The sequence below is a fragment of the Hyperoodon ampullatus genome (assembly GCF_949752795.1).
Source record: "Hyperoodon ampullatus genome assembly, contig: SUPER_X_unloc_1, whole genome shotgun sequence".
Classification (NCBI taxonomy): domain Eukaryota; kingdom Metazoa; phylum Chordata; class Mammalia; order Artiodactyla; family Ziphiidae; genus Hyperoodon; species Hyperoodon ampullatus.
In genome coordinates this window covers 2698616-2714631 of record NW_027641097.1, presented here as the reverse complement: position 1 = coordinate 2714631, position 16016 = coordinate 2698616, and positions in this window count along the sequence as shown.

The following is a 16016-nucleotide window of genomic DNA, read 5'->3' as shown; positions in this document are numbered from 1 at the left end:
TCATTTATTTCTGATCTGATTTTTATGATTTCTTTCCTTCTGCTAACTTTGGGATGTTTTTGTTCTTCTTTCTCTAATTGCTTTAGGTGCAAGGTTAGGTTGTTTAGTCGAGATATTTCCTGTTTCTTAAGGTGGGATTGTATTGCTATAAACTTCCCTCTTAGAACTGCTTTTGCTGCATCCCATAGGTTTTGGGTCGTCGTGTCTCCATTGTCATTTGTTTCTAGGTATTTTTTTATTTCCTCTTTGATTTCTTCAGTGATCACTTCGTTATTAAGTAATGTATTGTTTAGCCTCCATGTGTTTGTATTTTTTATAGCTCTTTTCCTGTAATTGATATCTAGTCTCATAGCATTGTGGTCGGAAAAGATACTTGATACAATTTCAATTTTCTTAAATTTACCAAGGCTTGATTTGTGACCCAAGATATGATCTATCCTGGAGAATGTTCCATGAGCACTTGAGAAAAATGTGTATTCTGTTGTTTTTGGATGGAATGTCCTATAAATATCAATTAAGTCCATCTTGTTTAATGTATCATTTAAAGCTTGTGTTTCCTTATTTATTTTCATTTTGGATGATCTGTCCATTGGTGAAAGTGGGGTGTTAAAGTCCCCTACTATGATTGTGTTACTGTCGATTTCTCCTTTTATGGCTGTTAGTGTTTGCCTTATGTATTGAGGTGCTCCTATGTTGGGTGCATAAATATTTACAATTGTTATATCTTCTTCTTGGATCGATCCCTTGATCATTATGTAGTGGCCTTCTTTGTCTCTTCTAGTAGTCTTTATTTTAAAGTCTATTTTGTCTGATATGAGAATTGCTACTCCAGCTTTCTTTTGGTTTCCATTTGCATGGAATATCTTTTTCCATCCCCTTACTTTCAGTCTGTATGTGTCTCTAGGTCTGAAGTGGGTCTCTTGTAGACAGCATATATATGGGTCTTGTTTTTGTATCCATTCAGCCAATCTGTGTCTTTTCGTGGGAGCGTTTAGTCCATTTACATTTAAGGTAATTATCGATATGTATGTTCCTATTCCCATTTTCTTAATTGTTTTGGGTTCGTTATTGTAGGTCTTTTCCTTCTGTTGTGTTTCTTGCCTAGAGAAGTTCCTTTAGCATTTGTTGTAAAGCTGGTTTGGTGGTGCTGAACTCTCTCAGCTTTTGCTTGTCTGTAAACGTTTTAATTTCTCCATCAAATCTGAATGAGATCCTTGCTGGGTAGAGTAATCTTGGTTGCAGGTTTCTCTCCTTCATCACTTTAATTATGTCCTGCCACTCCCTTCTGGCTTGTAGAGTTTCTGCTGAGAGATCAGCTGTTATCCTGATGGGGATTCCCTTGTGTGTTATTTGTTGTTTTTGCCTTGCTGCTTTTAATATGATTTCTTTGTGTTTAATTTTTGACAGTTTGATTAATATGTGTCTTGGCGTATTTCTCCTTGGATTTATTCTGTATGGGACTCTCTGTGCTTCTTGGACTTGATTAACTATTTCCTTTCCCATATTAGGGAAGTTTTCAACTATAATCTCTTCAAATATTTTCTCAGTCCCTTTCTTTTTCTCTTCTTCTTCTGGAACCCCTATAATTCGAATGTTGGTGCATTTAATGTTGTCCCAGAGGTCTCTGATATTGTCCTCTGTTCTTTTCATTCTTTTCTCTTTATTTTGCTCTGCATTAGTTATTTCCACTATTTTATCTTCCACCTCACTTATCCGTTCTTCTGCCTCAGTTATTCTGCTATTGATCCCATCTAGAGTATTTTTCATTTCATTTATTGTGTTTTTAATCGATGCTTGATTCATCTTTAGTTCTACTAGGTCCTTGTTAACTGTTTCTTGCATTTTGTCTATTCTATTTCCAAGATTTTGGATCATCTTTACTATCATTATTCTGAATTCTTTTTCAGATAGACTGCCTATTACCTCTTCATTTGTTAGGTCTGGTGGGTTTTTATCTTGCTCCTTCTCCTGCTGTGTGTTTTTCTGTCTTCTCATTTTGCTTATGTTACTGTGTTTGGGGTCTCCTTTTTGCCGGCTGCAGGTTCGTAGTTCCTGTTGTTTTTGGTGTCTGTCCCCAGTGGCTAAGGTTGGTTTAGTGGGTTGTGTAGGTTTCCTGGTCGAGGGGACTAGTGCCTGTGTTCTGGTGGATGAGGCTGGATCTTGTCTTTCTGGTGGGCAGGTCCACGTCTGGTGGTGTGTTTTGGGGTGTCTGCAGACTTTTTATGATTTTAGGCCACCTCTCTGCTAATGGGTGGCGTTGTGTTCCTGTCTTGCTAGTTGTTTGGCATAGGGTGTCCAGCACTGTAGCTTGCTGGTCGTTGAGTGAAGCTGGGTGCTGGTGTTGAGATGGAGATCTCTGGAAGATTTTCGCCGTTTGATATTATGTGGAGCTGGGAGGTCTCTTGTGGACCAGTGTCCTGAAGTTGGCTCTCCCACCTCAGAGGCACAGTACTGACTCCTGGCTCCTCAATTTGGGATGATTTGTTGTCTATTCATGTATTCCACAGATGCAGGGTACATCAAGTTGATTGTGGAGCTTTAATCCGCTGCTTCTGAGGCTGCTGGGAGAGGTTTCCCTTTCTCTTCTTTGTTCTCACAGCTCCCGGGTCTCAGCTTTGGATTTGGCCCCGCCTCTGCGTGTAGGTCGCCGGAGGGCGTCTGTTCTTCGCTCAGACAGGAAAGGGTTAAAGGAGCAGCCTCTTCGGGAACTCTGGCTCACTCAGGCCGGGCGGGAGGGAGGGGCACGGAGTGCGGGGCGAGCCTGCAGCGGCAGAGGTCGGCGTGACGTTGCACCAGCCCGAGGCGCGCCGTGCGTTCTCCCAGGGAAGCCGCCCCTGGATCCCGGGACCCCGGCAGTGGCGGGCTGCTCAGGCTCCCGGAAGGGCGGTGTGGACAGTGACCTGCGCTCGCACACGGGCTTCTTGGCGGCGGCAGCAGCAGCCCCAGCGTCCCACGCCCGTCACTGGGCTCCACGCTTTCAGTCGCGACTCGCGCCCGTCTGTGGAGCCCCTTTAAGCAGCGCTCTTAATCCCCTCTCCTCGCGCAGCAGGAAACCAAGAGGGAAGAACAAGTCTCTTGCCTCTTCGGCAGCTCCAGAGTTTTCCCGGACTCCCTCCCGGCTAGCTGTGGCACATTAGCCCCCTTCAGGCTGAGTTCTCGCCGCCAGCCCCAGTCCTCTCCCTGCGCTCTGACCGAAGCCCGAGCCTCAGCTTCCAGCGCCGCCCGCCCCGGCGGGCGAGCAGACAAGCCTCTCGGGCTGGTGAGTGCCGCTCGGCACCGATCCTCTGTGCGGGAATCTCTCCGCTTTGCCCTACCCAGGTATGTGGGGAGTTTCTTGCCTTTTGGGAGGTCTGGGGTCTTCTGCCAGCGTTCAGTAGGTGTTCTGTAGGAGTTGTTCCACGTGTAGCTGTATTTCTGGTGTATCCGTGAGGAGGAAGGTGATCTCCGCGTCTTACTCTTCCGCCATCTTACCCGGAAGTCTCCAAGAGTGTTTTTTAAATGTGAGACTCTGTTCTCTTTCCTAACTCAGTTCTTGTATAGCCATGTTTACAGGACCTTCAAAAGTGATATCTTATGATAAGTTTCTTTTTCTCTATGACTTATTTCACTTAGAATCATCATACCTGAATCCACTCATTTTGCTACTACTGGCCTTATGACATTGATTTCATGGCTGAGGGATATTCCATCATACGTAAGTAACACAATTTCTTGAACCATTTTTGTCTTTCCTGGGATAGTTAATGTGTACCCAAGTGGAGGTTCTTGTAAGCACTGCAGCCCTAAATTTTGGTGTGGCTATGTCTTATTGATTTTCAGTTTTCCCAAGGTATATTCCCTAGACTGGAAATGCCCTTGGCTCTGGAGCTTTGTAGACTACTTGTTTTCGGGAACACAATATACTCCTCCAGAGAGTCAGTTGGGAAATTACATCCTGCCCATCAGCATAATTAGGCTCCCTGTTTTCCAGGGCCTGTCTTGACTTTCTGGTTTTTATACATTTTGTGGATGACCCTTTGACCGGTGGGAAATGACACTTCTTTGTAGTGCAGATTTGCATTGCCCGCTTGCTTGCTTGGCTAAAAGGGCGTATGCGTTTTCTCCTGAATATATTCAGGAGAAAACGCATACACCCTTTTTGGCCAAGTGCATCATTGTCAAAGTTGTGCCCCTCTTCCTGTGTCTTAAAGGTAATTCCAATGTACCTCTTGAAAACTTTCCTACTATTCTGGCTCACATTCAAGTCCACCTCGTTGCCTTCCCTCAACAGATTTTTGGAAGATTATTGTCCTTTATTACTCTGCCAGTTTGTGAATTGCTCTGCCCCTGAGCTCCATTTTTCAACTCGTTTTTTGTGAGCTGACCGCAAGTCCCAAATGTTGGTTCAGGACCTATACTGGTTCCCGGCGGTTGGCTGAGACTTTGGTTTATTCTTCTTTGTGCTGGGAAATTAGAGTGACATGTGCCTGTCCAAATGCCTAACAGCTACTCTCTCATTGGTACTCCCTCTTCCCTTTCATCCTTTGCCAATTTGCCAACCTGTGCGAACCAGGAGGTTAAAGGGGCTGCCTCTCCAAGTTGGGAGATTGATAGTAAAGCAGTTGGAAAGTCAAACCGGAGCACGAGGAGAGGGACTATTAGTTGAGTTTTAGAAACATTTTGTATTCACAGTGGGTCCATTCTCTAGGTTTTCCGTACATGTTATATCTGTAGTAATATTCCCTTTTATTGGGTGATTTGGGACCCAAGGAATGGGTGCCACACATTATTGCTTTAAAGGGTCTATATTTGCTCCCCCAATCTGACCAATCCTCTCAGTCCCAAGTTTCCATCCTTATGCCACATCCAGCTGTCGTTGTAGATATGGTCATTCCAGGTTTCATCAGAGCCCCTGAAGGAATTGTAAAGAATTTCCCTGTTTTTTTGTTTTGTTTTTAAATTCCTTTTTATCATGTGTTTCAGCTTATTTTCACTGCCATGTTTATGCCAGTCTAGACACACTTGATACCCTTACGGAGACATATCTATACATAGATTTTAAGATTCTTACTAGTCAGATATATTCCTCTGCAGAGAATAGGGGTGTTGAGTCCCGTTCACTGAGGAAGGAGTTGGTCTTGTCTATTCTGTATTTTGATTATGGAATGGTAACTGTGCTAATATCAAACTCTGGTTTTATGCATCTCCCCACATCTCCTTTCCCCGTAAGCAGGCATAAGTATGTTTTCTATATGTGAGACCCTGTTCTCTTTACTAATTCAGTTCCTGTGTACCCATGTTTACATTTCCTTCATAAATGATATCTTATGTCAGAATGCTCCATGGCTCTTGTCATCATAATGCTCAATGATGCTTGTCACCACGATTATCCATGGTCTTCTCATCACAATGCTCCACGGTCTTGCCATCACATTGCTCCATGTCCCTTGTCATCACAATTCTCCACCTTTTGTCACCATAATATTCCATGACATTTCTCATCAAAATGTTACATGCTCTTGTCATCACAATTCTCCGTGCATTTGTCATCGCAATGCTCCCTGAAACCTGTCATAGCAAGCTCCATATGCTTGTCCTCACAATGCTTCATGACATTGTTATAAAAATTCTCAATGTCCCTTGACATCACAATGCTCCCTGCCATTGTCATCACAATTCTCCATGACATTTGTCATCACAATGATCCAAGCCATTGTCATCACAAAGCTCCATGACCCTTGTCATCACAATGCTCCAAGACCTCTGTAATCACAATTCTCCATGCCACTTTTCATCTCAATGCTCCATGAACACTGTCATCACAATGCACCATGCCCATCATCATAATGATTCATGCTATTGTCATCACAATGAAATCAAAATGCTCCATATCCTCTGTCATCACAATGCTCCAAACCTTTCTGATCACAATGTTCAATAACACTTGTCATCACATGCCCCATGACGCTCGTCATCACAATTATGCAAGGTCTTCTCATCACAATGCTCCATGACATTTGTCACCACAATGCTCAATACACTTGGCATCACTATACTCGCTGACACTTGTCATCAGTATGCTCCTTGAACACTGTCATGACAAGGATCCCTGCCTTTTTCATCACAATGATCCATTCTCTTTTCATCAAAATGATCCAAGGTCCCTGTTATCACAATGCTCCGTGACTCCAGTCATCACAGTGCTTCATGACACTTATCATCAAAATGGTCCATGACCTCGTCACACAAAGCTCTGTGACCTTTGTCACCACAATGCTCCATGAAATTTTTATCACCATGCTCTGTGACCCTTGTCATCACAAAGCTCCATGCCTTTGTCAGCACAATGCTCCATGACCCTTGTCATCACAATGCTCGATGTGCGTGTCAGCACAATGCTCCATAACCCATGTCATCACAGTGCACCATGCACTTGTCATCACAATGCTCCACATCATTGTCATCAAAATGCTCAATAAACCTTGTCATCACAAAGCTCCATGCACTTCTCCTCAAAATGCCTTCTCACCACTGATATCACAATGTTCCATCACTAGTCATCACAATACTCCCTCACCCCTGTCATCACAATATTCCATGACCCCTGTAATCACAATTCTCCATGCCCTTGTCATCACAAAGCTGCATGACGCATGTCATCAGAATGCTCCATTGCCTTCTCATCACAATGCTCCATGCCCTTGTAATCACATTGCTTCAAACCCCTGTAATCTCAATGCTCCATGCACCTTTTCATCAGAATGCTCCATGGCCTTGTCAACACAATGCTCCATAACCCTTGTCATCGCAATGTTCCAAGCCCTTGTCATCAAAATGCTCCATTACCTTTGTCATCACAATCCTACATGACACTTGGTATCACAATGCTCCATGCCATTGTCATCACAATGGAAAATGACATATGTCATCACAATGCTCCCTGACACCTCTCTTCACAATATTCCATGACATTGTCATCACAGTGTTCCATGTCCTTGTCATCACAATGCGCCATGCCCACTGTCATCACAATAATCCATGAAACATGTCAGACCAATGTTCGATGCCCCTGTCATCACAATGCTCCATGCCCTTGTCATCACAATGGTCCAGGCCCACGTCACACAAGACTCTGTGACCTTTGTCACCACAATGCTCCATGAAATTTTCATCACAATGCTCTGTGTCCCTTGTCATCAAAATGCTCCTTGCCTTTGTCAGCACAATGCTCCATGACACTTGTCATCAAAATGCTCCATGCGTTTGTCAGCTCAATGCTCCATGACACATGTCATCACAATGTGCCATGGTCTTTTCATCACAATGCTCCACATCCTTTTCATCACTATGCTCCATAAAACTTGTCATCACAATGCTCCATGCACTTCTCATCAAAATGCTCTCTCAGCACATATATCACAATGTTCCATCACTAGTCATCACAATACTCCCTCAACACTGTCATCACAATGTTCCATGAACCCTGTCATCACATTGCTACATGCCCTTATCATCACAATGCTCCATGACCCCTGACATCACAATGTTCCATAACCCCTGTCACAAAATGCTCCATGACCCATTTCATCACAATGCTTCATGACCCCTGACATCACAATGTTCCATAACACCTGTCATCAAAATATTCCATGACCCTTTTATTCAAATTGCTCCATGACCCTGTCATCACAATGCTCCCTGCCCTTCTCATCACAATGCACCACTCCCTTGTCATAAAAATTCCCCATGACATTTGTCATCACAAAGCTCCATGACCCTTGGCATCACAATGCTCCATACTATTGTCATCACAATGCTCAATGAAATCTCTCATCACATTGCTCCATGCCCTTGTCATCACAATGCTCCATTACACCTGTCATAACAATGCTCCATGACCCCTGCCATCACAATGTTCCACGGCCTTGTCATCACAAGGCTCCATGACCCTTGTCATCACAATGCTCCAAGACCTCTGTAATCACAGTTCTCCATGCCACTCTTCATCTCAATGCTGCATGAACACTGTCGTCACAATGCACCATGCCCATCCTCAAAATGATTCATGCTATTGTCATCACTATGAAATCAAAATGCTCCATGTCCTCTGTCATCACAATGCTCCAAACCCTTCTGATCACAATGTTCCATAACACTTGTCATCACATGCCCCATGACGCTCGTCATCACAATTATTCAAGGTCTTCTCATCACAATACTCCATGACATTTTTCACCACAATGCTCAATACACTTGGCACCACAATGCTCGCTGACACTTGTCATCAGTATGCTCCTTGAACACTGTCATGACAAGGCTCCATGCCTTTTTCATCACAATGATCCATTCCCATTTCATCACAATGCTCCAAGACCCCCGTTATCACAATGCTCTGTGACTCCAGTCATCACAATGCTTCATGACATTTGTCATCACAATGGTCCATGACCTCGTCACACAAAGCTCTGTGACTCCATTCATCACAATGCTTCATGACATTTGTCATCACAATGGTCCATGACCTCGTCACACAAAGCTCTGTGACCTTTGTCAGCACAATGCTCCATGAAATATTTATCAAAATGCTCTGTGACCCTTGTCATCACAAAGCTCCATGCCTTTGTCAGCACAATGCTGCATGACCCTTGTCATCACAATGCTCGATGTGCGTGTCAGCACAATGCTCCATAACCCATGTCATCAGAATGCACCATGCACTTGTCATCACAATGCTCCATAAACCTTTTCATCACAATGCTCCATGCACTTCTTCTCAAAATGCCTTCTCACCAATGATATCACAATGTTCCATCACTAGTCATCACAATACTCCCTCACCCCTGTCATCACAATATTCCATGACCCCTGTAATCACAATTCGCCATGCCCTTGTCATCACAGAGCTCCAAGACGCATGTCATCAGAATGCTCCATGGCCTTCTCATCACAATGCTCCATGCCTTTGTCAGCACAATGCTCCATGACACTTGTCATCAAAATGCTCCATGCGCTTGTCAGCACAGTGCTCCATGACACGTCATCACAATGTGCCAAGCTCTTTTCATCACAATGTTCCACATCCTTTTCATCGCTATGCTCCATTAAACTTGTCATCATAATGCTTCATGCACTTCTCATCAAAATGCTCTCTCACCACATATATCACAATGTTCCATCAGTAATCATAACAATACTCGCTTACCCCTGTCATCACAATGTTCCATGACCACTCTCATCACAGTGCTACATACCCTTATCATCACAATGCTTCATGACCCCTAACATCACAATGTTCCATAAACCCTGTCACAAAATGCTCCATGAACCATTTCATTATAATGCTTCATGACCCCTGACAGCACAATGTTCCCTAACACCTGTAATCAAAATATTACATGACACTTTTATTCAAATTGCTCCATGACCCTGTCATCACAATGCTCCCTGCCCTTCTCATCACAAGTCACCACGCCCTTGTCATCAAATATCCCATGACATTTGTCATCACAAAGCTCCATGACCCTTGGCATCACAATGCTCCATGCCATTGTCATCACAATGCTCAATGAAATCTCTCATCACATTGCTCCATGTCCTTGTCATCACAATGCTCCATTACACCTGTCATAACAATGTTCCATGACCCCTGCCATCACAATGTTCCACGGCCTTGTCATCACAAGGCTCCATGACCCTTGTCATCACAATGCTCCAAGACCTCTGTAATCACAATTCTCCATGCCACTCTTCATCTCAATGCTCCATGAACACTGTCGTCACAATTCACCATGCCCATCATCATAATGATTCATGCTATTGTCATCACAATGAAATCAAAATGCTCCATGTCCTCTGTCATCACAATGCTCCAAAGCCTTCTGATCACAATGTTCCATAACACTTGTCATCACATGCCCCATGACGCTCGTCATCACAATTATTCAAGGTCTTCTCATCACAATACTCCATGACATTTTTCACCACAATGCTCAATACACTTGGCACCACAATGCTCGCTGACACTTGTCATCTGTATGCTCCTTGAACACTGTCATGACAAGGCTCCATGCCTTTTTCATCACAATGATCCATTCCCATTTCATCAAAATGCTCCAAGACCCCCGTTATCACAATGCTCTGTGACTCCAGTCATCACAATGCTTCATGACATTTGTCATCACAATGGTCCATGACCTCGTCACACAAAGCTCTGTGACTCCATTCATCACAATGCTTCATGACATTTGTCATCACAATGGTCCATGACCTCGTCACACAAAGCTCTGTGACCTTTGTCAGCACAATGCTCCATGAAATATTTATCAAAATGCTCTGTGACCCTTGTCATCACAAAGCTCCATGCCTTTGTCAGCACAATGCTGCATGACCCTTGTCATCACAATGCTCGATGTGCGTGTCAGCACAATGCTCCATAACCCATGTCATCAGAATGCACCATGCACTTGTCATCACAATGCTCCATAAACCTTTTCATCACAATGCTCCATGCACTTCTTCTCAAAATGCCTTCTCACCAATGATATCACAATGTTCCATCACTAGTCATCACAATACTCCCTCACCCCTGTCATCACAATATTCCATGACCCCTGTAATCACAATTCGCCATGCCCTTGTCATCACAGAGCTCCAAGACGCATGTCATCAGAATGCTCCATGGCCTTCTCATCACAATGCTCCATGCCTTTGTCAGCACAATGCTCCATGACACTTGTCATCAAAATGCTCCATGCGCTTGTCAGCACAATGCTCCATGACACATCATCACAATGTGCCAAGCTCTTTTCATCACAATGTTCCACATCCTTTTCATCGCTATGCTCCATTAAACTTGTCATCATAATGCTTCATGCACTTCTCATCAAAATGCTCTCTCACCACATATATCACAATGTTCCATCAGTAATCATAACAATACTCGCTTACCCCTGTCATCACAATGTTCCATGACCACTCTCATCACAGTGCTACATACCCTTATCATCACAATGCTTCATGACCCCTAACATCACAATGTTCCATAAACCCTGTCACAAAATGCTCCATGAACCATTTCATTATAATGCTTCATGACCCCTGACAGCACAATGTTCCCTAACACCTGTAATCAAAATATTACATGACACTTTTATTCAAATTGCTCCATGACCCTGTCATCACAATGCTCCCTGCCCTTCTCATCACAAGTCACCACGCCCTTGTCATCAAATATCCCATGACATTTGTCATCACAAAGCTCCATGACCCTTGGCATCACAATGCTCCATGCCATTGTCATCACAATGCTCAATGAAATCTCTCATCACATTGCTCCATGTCCTTGTCATCACAATGCTCCATTACACCTGTCATAACAATGTTCCATGACCCCTGCCATCACAATGTTCCACGGCCTTGTCATCACAAGGCTCCATGACCCTTGTCATCACAATGCTCCAAGACCTCTGTAATCACAATTCTCCATGCCACTCTTCATCTCAATGCTCCATGAACACTGTCGTCACAATTCACCATGCCCATCATCATAATGATTCATGCTATTGTCATCACAATGAAATCAAAATGCTCCATGTCCTCTGTCATCACAATGCTCCAAAGCCTTCTGATCACAATGTTCCATAACACTTGTCATCACATGCCCCATGACGCTCGTCATCACAATTATGCAAGGTCTTATCATCACAATACTCCATGACATTTTTCACCACAATGCTCAATACACTTCGCACCACAGTGCTCGCTGACACTTGTCCTCAGTATGCTCCTTGAACACTGTCATGACAAGGCTCCATGCCTTTTTCATCACAATGATCCATTCCCATTTCATCACTATGCTCCAAGACCCCCGTTATCACAATGCTCTGTGACTCCAGTCATCACAATGCTTCATGAAATTTGTCATCACAATGGTCCATGACCTCGTCACACAAAGCTCTGTGACTCCATTCATCACAATGCTTCATGACATTTGTCATCACAATGGTCCATGACCTCATCACACAAAGCTCTGTGACCTTTGTCAGCACAATGCTCCATGAAATATTTATCAAAATGCTCTGTGACCCTTGTCATCACAAAGCTCCATGCCTTTTTCAGCACAATGCTGCATGACCCTTGTCATCACAATGCTCGATGTGCGTGTCAGCACAATGCTCCATAACCCATGTCATCAGAATGCACCATACACTTGTCATCACAATGCTCCATAAACCTTTTCATCACAATGCTCCATGCACTTCTCCTCAAAATGCCTTCTCACCAATGATATCACAATGTTCCATCACTAGTCATCACAATACTCCCTCACCCCTGTCATCACAATATTCCATGACCCCTGTAATCACAATTCGCCATGCCCTTGTCATCACAGAGCTCCAAGACGCATGTCATCAGAATGCTCCATGGCCTTCTCATCACAATGCTCCATGCCTTTGTCAGCACAATGCTCCATGACACTTGTCATCAAAATGCTCCATGCGCTTGTCAGCACAATGCTCCATGACACGTCATCACAATGTGCCAAGCTCTTTTCATCACAATGTTCCACATCCTTTTCATCGCTATGCTCCATAAAACTTGTCATCATAATGCTCCATGCACTTCTCATCAAAATGCTCTCTCACCACATATATCACAATGTTCCATCAGTAATCATAACAATACTCGCTTACCCCTGTCATCACAATGTTCCATGACCACTCTCATCACAGTGCTACATACCCTTATCATCACAATGCTTCATGACCCCTAACATCACAATGTTCCATAACCCCTGTCACAAAATGCTCCATGAACCATTTCATTATAATGCTTCATGACCCCTGACAGCACAATGTTCCCTAACACCTGTAATCAAAATATTACATGACACTTTTATTCAAATTGCTCCATGACCCTGTCATCACAATGCTCCCTGCCCTTCTCATCACAAGTCACCACGCCCTTGTCATCAAATATCCCATGACATTTGTCATCACAAAGCTCCATGACCCTTGGCATCACAATGCTCCATGCCATTGTCATCACAATGCTCAATGAAATCTCTCATCACATTGCTCCATGTCCTTGTCATCACAATGCTCCATTACACCTGTCATAACAATGTTCCATGACCCCTGCCATCACAATGTTCCACGGCCTTGTCATCACAAGGCTCCATGACCTTTGTCATCACAATGCTCCAAGACCTCTGTAATCACAATTCTCCATGCCACTCTTCATCTCAATGCTCCATGAACACTGTCGTCACAATTCACCATGCCCATCATCATAATGATTCATGCTATTGTCATCACAATGAAATCAAAATGCTCCATGTCCTCTGTCATCACAATGCTCCAAAGCCTTCTGATCACAATGTTCCATAACACTTGTCATCACATGCCCCATGACGCTCGTCATCACAATTATGCAAGGTCTTATCATCACAATACTCCATGACATTTTTCACCACAATGCTCAATACACTTCGCACCACAATGCTCGCTGACACTTGTCCTCAGTATGCTCCTTGAACACTGTCATGACAAGGCTCCATGCCTTTTTCATCACAATGATCCATTCCCTTTTAATCACAATGCTCCAAGACCTCTGTAATCACAATGCTCCATGTCCTTGTCATCACAAAGCTCCATGACGCATGTCATCAGAATGCTCCATTGCTTTCTCATCACAATACTCCATGCCCTTGTCATCTCAATGCTTCAAAACTCCTGTAATCACAATGCTCCATGGACCTTTTCATCAGTATGCTCCATGACCCTTGTCATCACAAGGCTCCATGGCCCTCTCATCACAATGCTCCAGGACCTTCTCATCACATTGCTCCATTCCCTTCTCATCACAATGCTCCATGACCCCTGTCTTCACAGTACTCCATGAATATTTTCAGCCCAATGCTCCATGACCTTCTCATCACAAAGCTCCATAACACATGTCATCACAATGCTACATGACCACAGTCATCAAAATGATCCATGCCACTTGTCATCAGAATGTTCCATGTGCTTGTCATCCCAATGCTCCATGACCCCTGTAATCACAATGTTCCTTGACGCTTGTCGTCACAGAGCTCCATGACACTTGTCATCACAATTCTCCATGCCTTTGTCAGCAAAATGTTACATGACCTTGTCATCACAATGCTCCATGGAATTGTCATCACAATTCTCCATTACCAGTGTCATCACAATCCTCCGTGAAACATGGGATCACATTGTTTCATGGCCGTGTCATCACAATGCTCCGTGATTCTTGAAATCAAAATGTTCCATGACCTGTGTCATCACAATGCTCCAAACTCTTGTGATCACAGTGTTCCATAACAGTTGTCATCACAACGCTCCATGATGCCTGTCATCACAATACTCCATGCCCTTGTCATCACAATGCTCCATGAACTTTGTCATCACAATGCTCAATACACTTGTCATCACAATGATCCCTGACACTTTTCGTCAGAATGCTCCTTGAACCCTGTCATGAAAAGGCTCCATGCCTTCTTAATCACAATGCTCCATGCCCTTTTCATCACAATGTTCCATGCCATTGTCATCACAATACTGCACAAGGTTGTCATCACAATGCTCCATGACCCATGTCATCACAATGCTCCATGCCCCTTGTCATTACAGTGCTCCATGACGCTCGTCGTCAAAATTATCCATGGTCTTCTCATCACAATGCTCCATGGTCTTGCCATCACAATGCTCCATGACACTTCTCATCACAATGTTACATGCTCTTCTCATCACAGTTCTCCATGCACTTGTCATCGCAATGCTCCGTGACCCCTGTAATAGCAAGCTCCATGTGATTTTCATCACAATGCTTCAGGAACTTGTCATCAAACTTCTCAATGGCTCGTGTCATCACAATCCTCCATGCCCTTGTCATCAAAATGCTGCATGACCCTTTTCATCACAATGCTCCAAACCCCTGTCATCACAATGCTCTATTAACTTTGTCATCACATTCCTCCATGACACTTGGCATCACATTACTCCATGCCATTGTCATCAAAATGGACCATGACATATATCATCACAATGACCCCAGACACCTGTCTTCCAAGTACTCCATGACCTTCTCATCATAATGCTCCATGCTCTTCTCATCAGAATGCGCCTTGCCCACTGTCATCACAATAAACCATGAAACTTGTCAGACCAATGCACCATGCCCCTGTCATCAGAATGCTCCATACACTTGTCATCACAAAGTTCCGTGACTCCAGTCATCACAATGCTTCCTGACCTTTGTCATCACAATGGTCCTTGACCTCGTCATCACAAGACTCTGTGACCATTGTCACCACAGTGCTCCATGAACTTTTCATCACAATGCTCTGTGACCGTTGTCGTCACAATGTTCCATGCCTTTCTCATCACAATGCTCCATGTGCTTCTCAGCACAATGCTCCATGACCCATGTCATCAAAATGCGCCATGCAATTGTCATCACAATGCTCCACAGCCTTGCCATCACAATGCTCCTTAAAACTTGTCATCACAATGCTCCATAAACCTTGTCATCACAATGCTCCATGCACTTCTCATCAAAATGCTTTCTCAACACTGATATCACAATGTTCCATCAGTAGTCATCACAATACTCCCTCAACACTGTCATCACAATTTTCCATGACCTCTGTCATCACAATGCCACATGTCATATCATCACAATGCTCCATGACCCCTGACATCAAAATGTTCCATATGCTCTGTCATCAGAATGCTCCATCACCCTTTTCATCACAATGCTCCAAGACCCCTGAAATCACAGTGTTCCATAACCACTGTCATCAAAATGTTCCATGACCCTTTTCATCAAATTGCTCCATGACCCTGTCATCACAATGCACAATGTCCATCATCATAATTCTTCATGCTATTGTCATCACAGTGAAATCAATATGCTCCATGACCTCTGTCATCAAAATGCTCCAAACCCTTGTGATCACAATGTTCCATAACCATTGTCATCACAATGCACCATGACGCTCATCATCACAATTA